Consider the following 15,792-nt stretch of genomic DNA (forward strand, 5'->3'; position numbering starts at 1 on the left):
AACAGTATCGATCGCAGGGCTAAAAAGATCATTAACAAACGGCAAATAGATCGCCATATTATCGAGCCGACATCGAATGTCATGAAGCGTCAAGCATGTTGCCTTGTGAAGAAATGTATGCTGGGTAAAGCAAGTGTGTTGCTGGCTAATCATTTCGAACAAAATAACCACGGTGTCAATACACGAAACCAAAATGCTTTTATTCGTCTGCCCAAAATTCGTTTAGAAGTTGCCCGACGTGGATTCTTCTTTATGGGAGGAAGGTTGTACAATACGCTACCAGTGGAATTGAGAACCGTAAATGACTTTAATATTTTTAAAAACAAAATAAAGTCTCATACTTTCAATTTTATTTAAGTATAGTGCCTCTGCTTAGCCTTTAACTTGCCACTACACTATCTCTTTTCTGGATAATTTATTTTTGGATCTAGTGAGGCTTTGGTTTTCACTCTCGTTGCTACATTTAACTATATCCCTAATATTCTGTATCAATTTGTTTACAACACCACAACACTACGTAATGATCTTTTACCAGAGATAGTAAAGAGAGGCGTTTAGGATATTTTATCTAATATTTATTTCCGTCTTATTTTTTTTTTTTTTTTTTTTTAACATTTTGAATATGATAATTTCATTGTTTTTGGGTACTTTCTCCTTTTCAGAGTTTACACATTGCGTCACACTTTTCAGTGTTAATATTCTCAGTCTCGACATACTGTATTAATAGACTTCACATGCATGTATACTCTTAGTCTTGTTTACATTAATTTTAAGATAACCTTTTGAAGTATCTATCGATCACAGCGTGGTTTTTCTGCGGGTATAACCTTTCATATTTAGTTTAATATATTCTCTATTAGTTCTATTTTATGTTTGCCTCAGTTATTTTTCATACTGTGTTATGCCTCGTGTTTTTCCTTACTATCATTTACTCATGCCTTTCCAACATTGGAAAGTACGTACACCTCTCAATCAAAACGAGATCTAACATCGTAATTTTTACTTTCATAGCGAATTTAACTCCTCATTCAAATAATTAATTTTCAAATGCTTTTTCATAGCCAAATTCAATACGTTCGTAAACTATGCCAGCATGCCTTTTATTTAACTTATAATTTATTTATTATTTTAGATTTATAACAGGACCAAAGGTAATATCAGATACTTGTAACTGTTTGCGTAATCCTGTATAAATATTCAATAAAAACTAAAAACTAAAATTTTGGCCAATTTTTCCTGGACTAAAAAAGGTAATTCAATCATGATTAACAAATGATTCTAAACTGTCCTCCGACAATACCGTATTACAGTCTCGACTATTTCCAGAAGGCTGGTGTAAAATTTTCCAAGTCATAATCTCAAATTATATCAGGACGTCAAGTGAAAAATTGCAAGTCATGATAACATATTTTAGTAACAGTCTCAATTTATACCAGGGTGTTGGTAAAACATTCCAAGTCACAATCTCAAATTGTACCAGGACGCCAAGTGAAATAAGTTATAATCTCAAATTAAACCGGGACGTCAAGTGAAATAAGTTATAATCTCAAATTGTACCAGGACGTCAAGTGAAATATTCCAAGTCATAATCTCAAATTGTACCAGGACGTGAAGTGAAATATTCCAAGTTATAATCCCAAATTAAACCAGGACGTGAAGTGAAATATTGCAAGTTATAATCTCAAATTATACCAGGACGTGAAGTTAAATATTGCAAGTTATAATCTCAAATTAAACCAGGACGTTAAGTTAAATATTGCAAGTTATATATAATTTCAAATTATACCCAGGACGTCAAGTGAAGGCAAGGCATTTTCTCAAATAATATCAGGACGTCGTGAAATATTGCAAGTCTTAATCTCAATAATAAACCAGGATGCTGTGCCAAATATTTCATTTCGGTATTGTGCTCTCTGCAAATTACTGCCACACATATTCTCATTATTATCCCATGCATCCAATTTCTGAATTTCTGATTCTTACCTAGAAAATTTAGAATAATAATCTGATAATTTTTACAGGTACGACTATAGGTAACTGAACTTCTCAACAATTCAAATCAAAATGAGAAAATGTGAAAGTTTTCCAACAAGAAGTATATTAAAAGCAGTCTTTTAAAGTCCACAATTGACAATAAGTACTTTCTTTGACATTTTTCAATGTTGTCAAAGAACTGCTAACACCAGGTGAAAATAACTTTTTAAGAGTAGAGATATGAGGGTATTCACATATCTAATGAAACACTGCCTGTGATTCATAGGATTCATAAGAAATATACAAACTGACTTACCTACTTAGTTTCTCTGTGTCTTTTTTCTGTATGTCAGTATGTAGACTTCAGTTGAAAAATCATTTTAAAACAGCTTCTACAGAAGCATACTTGAGGAATAAGTACTCCCTTAAACTAAGTTATCTTGTAGTCTCAATAAAACAAATGAACCAAGAAGAAAAAATCCATAATGAGCTGGATTTTCACAGAAAAACCACAGATCCATCTTGTCCTTGTGTCTTCTTCCCAGAGACCAGCGTGTTCTTGATCGTCTGAACCAAGCTCGGCCTTTATACTTAGGCGGTTTTCACCACGGAGCGACTAACCAAACCAGTCTCACTGGTTAGTCCAAGCAAAACCGCAAAATCTTTTTTATGCCAAAGAGTTATCGTCCGTTTCTTCGAAACTCTCCCGCCGATTTTTTTCCGTATACCGCCATAACGCCATAACGCCATTGTTTCCCGCCTTTACTATCACTGTAACGGACGATAACATCGTCTAATCTTGAGGGTGATAAAAGAGAAAAATTGACCGGCTAAAAACGTCGAACAGCCCGGCAATCGTTCGTACGAGGACGTCCTGCAGCGTACCTTGCGCAGCCCGTAGCCCGGCGACTGTGGATTGATGAAATTTGGCATGTTTTCCCCCTTCGATATGCTTGACGTCTCCAGAAAGTTTCAAGTCGTAAGACTTACTCAGTCCGGCGCTCAGGGAGGGGGTCATTTACTGTCCCGTACGGGTCCTTTACGGTCCCGTAGCGCCCTTCCGTCAAAAAAAAAACATAAAACATCAAAACCTGGTCAAAAATTGGGACTTTGACCCGAACCGGATCGGATTCGATCAGGGAATCCACAGTGCATGAACTTCGGATTAGAAACACCGGTCTGTAAAATGAATATTAAGTCAGTAAGAAATTTCTAAAAAGTTTTGAAAGAACAGATTGTAATTGTTTTCTGCCCACCATGCTGAAGCTCTAAAGGGATGGGTGAAAACAAACAATCTGACGTCTTTGTTGGACAGATTCATGCGAGACCGCTTTCAAAACAATATCCTGGAAACTAGCGTTTGCTGCTTCAAGGTTTGTTTTGATTTTGCTGCAAAGGATTATGGCGGGTGAAAAATGGCTCAAACTGGGCGCCATTTTTATAATGAGCACCTTGTTGTAAACTTTCAAAGCGGTATGGCCAATGTCCACAGATGTTTTATTTCGCATTGTACCTTTAGAGCAAAGCCTGTCGATAGCAAAATCCACATCTGGAGCAGGTAAGGATTGGAGAGGAGGGCAAATCAAAAGTCAACTTAAAGGACTTTCAACATCATGCCAACGATACATCTCGCATTTGTAATTCACCTCATCTACATGTAATGTTTTGCACAATCTACGACTGTGCTATATTTTTTGTCACAGATTTGTTGCAGCAAGAATATAGCCTGGATATCCAAGCTCAAAATTTTTTAGAGAAAACAAAATTTACCTCAACATATAAAGTTATATTTATAAAATTATAGAGCTGTTTCCCTAGAGAATGAAAGTGCGAACCCATGTTTCCAAAACTTTCCTAGCCAGAAATTAAAAAACAGAAATTAATAAAAAGCAGCCTTACGAGATCTAAAACCATTTAAAACATTTAAAGATTACACCAGAGTCCATGAACATCCATTATCATGACCAATCATGTTTTCTTGGAAAATGAACTTGCTTGTTTTTTTTTCTTTTTCATGTTTTCGTGTAACAGAAAGCTCTATCTTCACTAGTAAGTGGAGGACTTTCCTATTTTCTTCAGACCTGTTCTGTGCCGTGTAGATTAGTCTTTACAGCTTTAGCGGAGTGAGCGCAAGCAAACTGACTGCATTCTCGAGAATGCAAATCGCTCTAGGGAGACCAGGCTGTAAACCAGAACATAAAATATCAAAAACTAGCTTGTAAAATAATTTACAGCCTGGATATCCAGGCTAGCAAGAATATTTCGAGAAAACAGGTAATAATTGCGAAGCAGTTTTGCTATCGTGTGCATGTACCTTTAAATTCTATATACCAGGGGAGCGCCAAGGAAAAATTGATGTGCGTTTTCTACGGTACTGAAAACATCATTTCGATCCATCAGGCGGCACTTTCTCATACATTTCTATCTGTCGCTTCCATAAATTTGGAACAATTGGTTTTTAGTGTAGAGGATGTATACCAGATCTAAAATGTTGCGGAGATAATCTTGCCTTGAGTTTCTGTTTCGATTATCTCCCTAATGTTTAAATTAGGAAATTTAAAAAGGAGATTGGAAAATCAGCGCGGGCTGGAAGCGTTCAAACGCTCGTTTTTCAAGAAGTCGTTGCATTGACTCGGGAAAAGATTTTCGAACTTTTCCAAATATGTTGACTCTGAATTCGAATGTTGACTCTGTCTTTGAAAAATAAAATCATTGTTGTTTTGAAAAGAGACGTTGGTGCTTTGAAAAGAAACGGTGCTTGATGAAATGAAACGAAGAAAGCAGCTGGAGAAAGAAAGAAGATGGAATTTTTATTGTTTCGTCAACAGGACAGCAGCCTCAACGGAGTTGTTGCTTCGTTGCAAAAAGAGGTTCAAAGCTGGAAAATAAACTGTATTATGATGGTGGGAGAACCATTCCTTAGATGATTGGATCTTGGTAGTAGAGAGCACAACATGAATTTGGAATTTTAGTATGTTTTGAAATGGGAAAAAGATAAAATATTTTGGATATGGCTAACCTGGAAGAATTTATTCCTCCCCTTATTGAGTGAAAGAAGAACTCTTTCTCTAATTCTGGCTTGGCCGACCCTCGCTCGATGATGTGGGCTCTGTCTCTGTGGTTGTTGTTTGTTGTTTATGAATACGCATTGGTGGTCAGAGAAATAGAACATTGACATGTGATTGTATTTTAAAGGATTTTATTGTTGATAATGATAATGGTAATGACTTGTAAAATGTCAAAATACATCGACAAAACTTGACATTATTTTTATGATGCACTTTAACTGTTTTTAATTTCTGTGCTACAATTAATACTGCCGAGAAAAAAGTCACAGATTTTTTTTAACTTTTTTATGTGAAGAGTTTGCTCCTGTTTGTCAACAACTCAAGGCTGAAAGACTTGTCATACTTGTCTCCAACATACTTAAGATTAAGAGCCTTTAGATTTCCCAACTTTGAAAAAATACACAGCCAGTAAAATATAGAGCTTTTGCTTAGTAGCATCGTTGAAGAATTCTTTCAAAATCTCAGATCTTTACTTTTTATCTGGTTTTTCATAATTTTCATCTCAGGATTTTACAGCGCTAATAGTTTTGATATAATTTTAGAACATTGTTAAATTTTTCAGAATTTATGATGCAATTATACGATATTCCTAACTGCGTTAGATTATTGAATTTTGAAATTGTATAAGTCGACTTATTTCCATTAAATTCTAGTCTTGAAATCCTCCTTCTTTTACATCCCTGTCTCAATAAACCGGGTGATGTTTTAAGAGCAGATGCAGCTAAGGATCAGAAATATGGAATTAGGGGGTCTTCAGATTTTGATGAAATTTGGCACATATGTGAGGAACCTTGAGCTGATCACATGCAGAAAATTTCAGCGCTCTAGCACCAGCGGTTCGAAAGTTATGCCCAATTTTGTAAAAATCTATTTTACTGACCGGTAATTTACAGACCAGAATTAAAACTGCTATAACTCCTTCAATATTTATCTAATTGAGCTGAAATTTTGCACACATGAAGAACTTATGGATTACTTTCAGGTAAAGTCAAAAAAAAATTTTTCGAGACCACTGATGTTCCGCCATTATGGATTTTCGTTTTGAAAATTCTAAAATCTTTGCGCAACTCGTGCCCAATTTCCCCAAAAAGGGGTTGTCAGAATTTTGAGTGTCATATATCATTTGAAAGCTCAGACTGTCTTCTTTCAAGACAAAAAAGAATTAGGATGGAACTCTCATCCTAACTAAAGAAAATTTGATTTGAAGTGGGGTCATTTTTTTACCGAAAAATTCAAAATTTCCCTAGCAACCGTGTATGAATTCCTTAGTAACCAAGGTAAATATTAATTCAAATGATCTGATTCATTCATAGGAACATTTTCTTATGTGTCTTTGAGCATCAACAGATGTAAACTCCCTTAAGTAATCATCAAGATCATTTTTTTTCTATTTTCCACCTGAATTAGCAAATTTTCCTTAGCAACAAATGACAGCTCTAGGCAACCAAAGAGGTAATTTATTGTTTTATTATTTTATTTACCTATTTCATTGTTTTCCTTGGTAAAAAAGTGAAAAAAGGAGGAAAAGTATACTGAAGTATCAAGGATAGAAAATTAGAGAGAAAGGTATCCCAAAATCTTGTCCTCACTTTGGGAATACTTAACTATTTATTTTACTTACAATTCAACATGATTCCCATTTAATCCCACTCCAAAGCCTGTCCATTATGTAAATATAAGTGTTTTTATTTATTTTTCTCATTTTTTAAATATATAAATGTTACTTCTATGAAGGCTCATTTGAAGAAAAAGTTTGCAGAAGCACTATCAAATTTTTTTTGATCATTTGAAATATAAAAGTGGCGTAATGGTTTTAGATCAATTTTGATAAAATATGTTTTAAACTATTCTAAAAATAATATAAAATTCTACTGGGTGACCCCAAAAAAGTGTAAATAGGAAAGGTAAAATTAATTTCAGCATATATTATTTTAAAATTTGGTTCAGTACTTCTCTAGGTTTTTCTTGAAGTCAAAATTCACTTTTTTTGGGTCACCCTGTTGGCACAATCTAAGAAAAAAAAGTTGAGTTGCTTTGTTGGTGAGAGATTAAATGAAGAATGTGGTTTGACTTGGTTTGGATCTAATGATAGTAATTCTCTTCCTGTAAACTTTGGTGAGTGTCGTCAGGATCCTACCACCCATCTTTCATCATTGGGATTCTCAGATGAAACAATCTTTCACTGCCCAAACACCAATGAACAATGGCTTATCATGCATCGTCTTCAATTTACAATCCCAGATGAGGCGCTAATATGCCCAAAGCACCGATTAAAATTTGGATTAGGATGGAAACCTGAAGTGTCATGCCAATATCCCAGCCACAAGAAATCAAAATTGAAAGCAAAGAATATGCGCAAAATACCAATTTCAGCAGCAGCACAGTGCCACCTCCTCTTTTCTAGTGCTGGAGAGAAAACAGTCATTCAAGTTGGTTCCAAATGGTGCAGTAGTTGTCGAGTCAAATGCCATCCCTCTTTAATGGAACAAAACAAAATAGACCTAGGTCATAGGTGTTCTCTATGTCTTGAAATGCATGACACAAATGAGATGGATGTTTCATTAATCTCAATGGATGACAATCAGCCTGACCACCTAAATGCATCTATTGTTTCAACAAAACCAGAACCTGCTGACAGTGATTATGAACCTGAGCCTCAATATTCCGAAAAAGAAATCTTCAATCGATCCATGAGTAGCATGTCAAGTGAATGGGAGCCATTGACATTTCAACTACATAAAGAGTTTGATGACTTGGATGAAAAGAACCAGAAAATGCTTGTCAGAAAAAGTTTATCAGCCATTGACACCGTGTTTGAATCAATTGCACCGGGCCAAGCAGAAAAATTGAAAAAAGCATGTGCCAATCCAACACCCGACACCTATCTTACCGAAGCACTTCAGCACTTTATATTTTCAGGTTTGAGCCAAACGCAATGATTGAAGAGAACACACAACTGACCAAAGTCAACAATCGATGAAAAACGAAAACAATCACATAGATATTATTTCATTAGCCATTCTTCTTTAATTTTGACAAGAACTATAGTATCCAAAAACCATTATTTCTATACATTCACTCCTTCATTCCACTTTTTTCATACTTTTTTTCTCCATCTTTGCCTCAGGATTGAGAGAATTTGCATATTTTGAAGGAAATTTTGAAATAAAACTTTGATATTGGTTAAAAAATGTTTGGATCCATCATATACACTCTCAAAAAAGATTTATCAAAGGACCTACAGGCAAAAATTAAAACATTAAAAGGGGGATTTCTAGCGGTTTCTAAGGAATTTTTGCTTGTTGCTAGGGAATTCTTGAAAATAGAAAAAAAATTGACCTTGATGATTACTTGTAGGGTGTTTACATCTGTTGATGTTTAAAAATACATAAAAAAATGTTCCTATGAATGAATCAGATCATTTGAATTAATATTTACCTTGGTTACTAAGGAATTCATACACGGTTGCTAGGGAAATTTTTAATTTTTCGGTAAAAAAGTGACCCCACTTCAAATCAAATTTTCTTTAGTTAGGATGAGAGTTCCATCCTAATTCTTTTTTGTCTTGAAAGAAGACAGTCTGAGCTTTCAAATGATATATGACACTCAAAATTCTGACAACCCCTTTTTTGGGAAATTGGGCACGAGTTGCGCAAAGATTTTAGAATTTTCAAAACGAAAATCCATAATGGCGGAACATCAAAGGTGTCAAAAAAATTTTTTTTGACTTTACCTGAAAGTAATCCATAAGCTCTTCATGTGTGCAAAATTTCAGCTCAATTGGATAAATATTGAAGGAGTTATAGCAATTTTAATTCTGGTCTGTAAATTACCGGTCAGTAAAATAGACTTTTACAAAATTGGGCATAACTTTCGCACCGCTGGTGCTAGAACGCTGAAATTTTCTGGATGTGATCAGCTCAAGGTTCCTCACATATGTGCCAAATTTCTTCAAAATCTGAGGACCCCCCTAATTCCACTTTATATGGAGGCCTTCTGAATCTTAGGTGCATCTGCTCTTAAGTTTGTTTAATTTGTTGCCTCTGGGTTCTCTGCAAGGGAAACTTTTTGAAGAGGCTAAAGGGGTATTTTTCTACTGGAGACGAAATTTTTGCCAAGTTTTCCAGCGGGTATGTGACACAGGGGTGTTTATGTTAGTTCTTTCGTTAAGGGGTGTATCAAAAAATTGCAATTTGGAAAAAAAGTTTTCGAATGTTCTTTTTATAATTCGAACGTTCGAAATTAAAGATTCGAAACTCGAAAGTTCGATTTGGAACGCAAGGAATTCGAACCCGGAAGTAAAACAAGTTCAAAACAAAAACTAATAACTAAAAATACTCAATGCTTAAGGCAGACAAACTTTCCCGAGCAAAAACAATTTGTGAACTTTTTATTGAATATTCTTAGAGAGTAGAGAAGAGCATAATGGATTAAAGAAATATTTTTAGGGTATATAAGTCACATTCATTTGAAATTGCTGATTTTCCAACGATTTGTGAAACAATTTGTATAATTTTCCTCAAATTCGTAGAAGTAAACGTTGTAAGTTTGTTGTATGCCTGAAGTGTTTGAGTAAATCTCTAAAGGGGCACAGTCTTCCTGGACCTGAGCAGTTGTATCTAGGGTTTGTATTTACGATTCTAGTGACCCTATAAATATTTTGCTTGCAACTTGCGAATCGAGTGACTTGCCTGAATCGCTTCGCAATTCTTTTACATATACACTAGTTTCATTTCATCTCCGTCCGATCTAATATGGCTCAGCCCTACTCTTATTATGACTGAAGGTCATAATTTCAACGACCTCTTTGTTTCTACTCACAAAAACATGGCATTTATTGTAAGTATTAAATAATGATTTAAATTCCTCGAATATCTGCGGTTTTCACTTCCCTGCTAATATTACATTGCAAGATTCAGGGTCTTGTATTGCTGATTGCAGATTCAAGTAGTAGTGTTTAGTTTTAAGCCAACTAAGTCATTTCAAACCCTGTTGCACACAAGTGAAGTCTGTTGCCTGAAAGTACCCTTACAAAGGTAGCAGGTATCTCCTACTCATTAGGTGAGAGGTGAAAAACGAAGCTCTTCACAAGGTGAAAGCTAAATATGTGAATTGAATCCATGATAGTGATTGAGATTTATAGACAAAGAATTGGCTTCGGGCATTTTCTGATGTTTTCACAATTTTATTTTAGGAAACCTAAAGGAGTAGCAGTAATGATGAGGAAGAGGTGATCTCAACCGAACCCCCTCAGGACAAAATGCCACGCTTAGAGCTGGACGATAATGATGATGGCTCTGATCTGCAGGAAAAATTGATAACTTGTGTCCAAAAATATCTGAAGAAACATTATTCAGACAAGTTATTGAAAGAGAAGATTTTAGAGGGATGCGCAGTACCGACTAACATCGAAAAGCCACCTAAAGTTTATATCTATATTAAAGAGATGATTAATGAGACCTTTGCAAAGGCAAGAAATCTCAGATTGGATGGTTATTTAACAGGTATCCAAACTGCTATTCGCAACATTTTTGGCCCTCTGTCAGAGGTGTGGAAGGATGTTCAACAGAGAGCAAGCAACTTCTGGAAGAAGATGTCTCAGAAGAAGACAAGGTACTGAGAGACAATGAAATTGCAAAATTAGAGAACATCAGTCAATACTTGGACACTGTTGTTACACTAGTTGGCCAGGCATCACAAGTGTGCAAAGACTATGCTTTCTGACTGGGAACCAGCATTTGAAGAAAATGACTCCATCACCTTGTTCGGGAACAAGTTCGAAGAGGAGATAGTTCGAAGTTCCAAGGCCAAAAAGAAATTGAGAGATATTCACAAGGGTATGGTCAAATCATCCAACACCAGTACTTAGCCCTTTCCGAAGGACCCCTTGCCCTCGTTTTCAAGAGGCGTCAGGGGGGGCAAACCGATAAAATCTCTTTTTCAAATGATAAAACCACCAAAAAAGCCCCCTCTTGCAGGAAAACTAAAATATTTTCATCAGAATTGGCTAATGGCACAGACAAAGGAAGAGTTATTAGTCACGAGGGATACTCTGATCTTTCTTCTAGAAAATTCGGGGTTTGTGATAAACTTCTAAAAGTTGGTCCTAGAACCCTGTCAGAGGTTAGAGTTCCTTGGGGTCATTCTCAACTCAGTAAAAATGGAAGCGTCTCTCCCAGAGAAAATTATGGAAAAAATAAAGGCCAATTACAGGTTGCTTCTTTCTCAGAGAATGGTTTCAGTAAGGGATCTAGCTCAATTATTAGGGAGATTAACAGCCGCTAACGTAGCAATTCCCCTTTGCATTACCGTGGTATTCAGAGACCCCAGATTCAGGGTCTTCTACAGGAAAATTCTTAAGAGGAACTGTTAGAATTGAACCAAGAAGTCAGAGCAGAAATGCTCTCTGGTGGATTCAGAATATAAATGTCAGCAACTGACGAAGTCTGTTGGTGAAGCCTCCGCAAATAGTGATCCAGACAGATGCCTCAAAGTCAGGTTAGGGGCGGTTTGTCAGGGACAGTCAGCAGGGGGACTATGGTCGGAAGATGAGAGAAAAGACATATAAATGTGCTAGAACTGAAAGCAGCCCAAATGGGGCTATTGATTTTTGCAGAGAGGTTAAGACCAACATCCATACATCTTCAGATAGACAACATTTCTGCCCTAGCCTACTCTTAAAGATGGGGGAAACAGTGAGTCCAGAGATGAACAGTATAAGCAAGGAGCTGTGGAGTTACCTGCTAGAACATGGGATCACAACTACTGTGGAGCATCTTCCGGGGATCTTGAACAGGTTAGCGGACAAAGAGTCGAGAAGGAAAGACAGGAGCAATTGGAAGCTAAACCCAAATGTTTTTTGTCAGTCTTGATACTGAAAAGCTTAAACGGTCATTTTTTTCAGGACAGCTTTTTTCATCAAAATGTGAACGGAAAATTAGGTTTTTATGTAGCAAATTGTCTAAGTTCATTATTGAATAATCTAGGCCGATCATGTCTGATCATACTTAATTTTTATTTTTATTACAGCCAAGGGATATGAAAACCAAAATCTACAAAAACATTTTTTCCCAGAATAAATGCAAAAAGGTTGCGAGATAACTTTTTCCGTTCGCAAAGTTATGTCCGCACACAATTGATTTGCTAGAGAAGTGAAAATGTTAATATCTATAGTTATTTGTTTGTTAACCCTTCCAATCCATTAGAGAACCAAACCAAGTAACACTTAAATACCAGTTGCCTTTCATTGAAAAATATTCCATTTTGAATTGAACAGGGTATGATTTCCGTTCACAACTTGTCAACAATGATTCCGCATATTATTTTCATCTGTATTTTTTCCAAACAACTTAAATTTTAGTGTCCAATGTACTTTATTCTCTATTCAATCGGTCTCTTTGAAGTTAGCTAATGCAAGTTTTCTATTTAAAAGACTTTTGTTGGTGAGAAAATGACTGAAGTGGCTTCCCTTGAAATCATTTATGTCCGCAACAAATGTTTCCGTTTTTTCAAACTATAGGCTCCTAAGATTACCAAAAAATATTGTTAGTAATGACTATTTAAAGTGATTTATACCTATTTAAATAAAATCTTATTTGGTTTTTTTAAAATCTGACTAGATTTCTTGAATTTAGTGTTGCGCACATAACTGATAATATTTATGATTCTGTGTTATGATATAATTTTGTTTTTCTGTTATTTGTCACACAGGCAGTTGGTGCAAAGCTTACTACAGGGTCATAACTTTAAGAAACATAAGTTTTTGACAAATGCTGGTCAATTCCATTAAGAATATGAAAAAAAACATTGGCAATTCTTTGTCTCTAGCTTTCTTTTTTCAAAAGTCTGAACCAATTTTTGGTAGGAAATATATTTCTTATGGCTCAAATCTTTGTTTCTAGCTTCTTTTACGTCTTAGTCACTTATATTAACTTTGGATTTAACATTCAAGATAAGCTGAACTGCTACAAAGGCTTTAAAGGGACATAAAAGTACTTACGAAATTTGTAAACAAACTCTATGCAGCGGATACAAAATCAAACCAAATATGGCTAACTTTGATTGTTCAATTGTTTTACAAGTTTGTTTTGGACACGTGATTTTAATTGTTCTCTTTAATGACATGTGGTTTGCGCAATGTTTACATTTTACTACTTTTATGTCCCTTTAAGTCTAATACTTTGGCTTAAAGTATTTCATGTTGCGGACATAACTCGCAGGCGTTTAGATCAGTTGTTATCTTAGTACTTAGTGAAACTTTGGTACTGCAGTGTAATGAGCGCACTATTTAATTGATTATATAATTATTCAAATTGATCATCTCTTGCACTGAAGAAACTCCAGTGTCCATGAAGTGAGTCCTTTCCATTGCTCTAAGCAAGTTTTGTGTTATTCTTTTGTTTCTTTTGGTTTGAAAAAGAAATAGAGAAGTATTTATGTGGGGTTATCAGAATTCAAAGAAGTTCTTGAGTAATTTGATTATCATTATACTATTTATTGTAGACCTAATCTAAAAATGACTAAATTTAAATTGCGTTTCCGTCCTGCTAAACTCCAGGAAACTATTCATCGTACAACGGATTATCGGCGCCGGATCAAGGACAAGAACCCTGAAAGAAAGAAAAAGGAGAGAACTTGAAAAGGCCAAACATGACAACTAAAGAGATGCAAGAATGAAGAGGAAAAGAAACGATGAATTGCAGGTGACGAGGCAAAAAAACTACAGAGAGAGAAATAAAGCAGAGAAAGAAGCAACAAAGAAACGTCATTAGAACCAAGAACCAAATCTTGCAGAGGGTACAGAAACTCCTATTCTATCAAACAAAAAAGTGGTTTGTCGTAAAGATTATCATCAAGAGTATAGAAGAAAACAGAGGGCTAACGAATCACGTCAGAAAAGACAAGCAGTTAAAATAAAGGATCGAGAAAGGAAAACACCACAAAGGAAAGCAAGTGAACAGCCATCAATTCTGACCCCTTTGAAATCGTCTCCAGCTTTGTCATCGATTTGTAACAGTAGTCTTGGATCGTACGCTGATACAGTAGCCGACTTGGTCGAATCTGCAACTTCTCTTTGGAAAACACAAGATAAGGTCATCTAAGAAATGTTATTCTCTAGACGATGTTGCGACTGGGACAAATCAGCTATGGAAGGATATCAAGGATGGAAGCAACAATTCAATGCTCATTTGAAAAACCTTCAACATGAATTAAAGCTAAAACAAAGGAGTTTTTAATAGACACGATCAGAACACTTCGGGTAATCAGAATCTTTTCTTAAAACTGTAAGGAAAATTCGATGTTTCCGCAATTGTACGTTCGAAAATATTAAGTTTTTAAAGACAAGAAACTGGAAAGACTTATATTTCATGCAGTGGGACACATATTCTAAATCAACCAAATCGATGCATTTCAACTTGATGCATCCAAACCTGAGACATTTCAAATCGATATATTCCAACTTGACACATTCCTATTTGAAACGTTCTATTTGACGATCCACAATATAAATTCCCTCCATTTTTATCTGGTCTGCGTTTTGTACGTTTAAAAGATTTTGCGCGCTTCATATGGAATTTCGCTTCAAATATCACCAGAGACTTTGTAGTGCAGTCTGCCTCCTTGATTCAGTTAAAATTACTTAAGAGTATCCATTATGGAAGACAATAACAACCTGTTGAAGTGCCTAGACGAATCTCGAAGGTCGCCCGAGCAATCTACTGAAGATAAAATCAAGAAATTACAAACATATCAAAAGAATTATCGTATATTTGAAGAAATCAGGCAAGGTCTTTCTTCATCAAGAACCTCCCATAATAACTTACCGGTAGCAGGACACTTAGGCACAGATTTTGATTAATTCGTCTCAGACGTCTGAGATCATCTAAATTTCATCTCAAATCTTGACTATTTCTTTCCTTGAAAACAGCGTCTTAGACATCTCAGATCATCTGAGATCTTTCGAGATCATCTGAGGTTCGTCTCAAATTTTGACTATTTTTTTCCTTGAAAACAGCGTCTCAGACGTCTCAGATCATCTGAGATCTTTCGAGATTATCTGAGGTTCGTCTCAAATTTTGACTATGTATTTCCTTAAAAACAACGTCTCAGACGTCTCAGATCATCTGAGGTTCGTCTCAAATTTTGACTATTTTTTTCCTTGAAAACAGCGTCTCAGATCATCTGAGATCTTTCGAGATCACTTGAGGTTCGTCTCAAATTTTGACTATTTCTTTCCTTGAAAACAGCGTCTCAGATCTCCAGAGATCTTTCGAGATAATCTGAGGTTTGGCTCAAATTTTGACTATTTGATATTTTCTCCTATCTTATCTATTTTGTAAGTTTTAAAACATCATCTAAGCTTCAATGTCAAAATGTTTATAACGTTTAGATCTTTTCGCTTCGAATTTTAATAACTCTAGTTGTAATTTTCTCGAACCATTAATATGTTTTTATTTTTTATATTTGCTGTAAATTAGAAATTGAATAAATGACTAACTGTTTGAAAAAGCAAAAATTATTGAATTATAAACTCAGATCGCATAACTTTATTTTAAAATATAAACAGATTATAAAAGCAGAATTGAACAACCTACAAAGACATCAAATTACTAAGAACACCGAAACATTAATTCTCACGAAATTCCTTGTATATAATTAATTTTTGTGCAATTTCATTTCCTAAGTTATTATTAGAATACATTATAATCTACCATGAAGGTTCCTTTCACTTAGTCATTGCCTACAATAG

This window comes from Clytia hemisphaerica, unplaced genomic scaffold (assembly GCF_902728285.1).
Source record: "Clytia hemisphaerica strain Z4C2 unplaced genomic scaffold, Clytia hemisphaerica genome assembly, whole genome shotgun sequence".
Classification (NCBI taxonomy): domain Eukaryota; kingdom Metazoa; phylum Cnidaria; class Hydrozoa; order Leptothecata; family Clytiidae; genus Clytia; species Clytia hemisphaerica.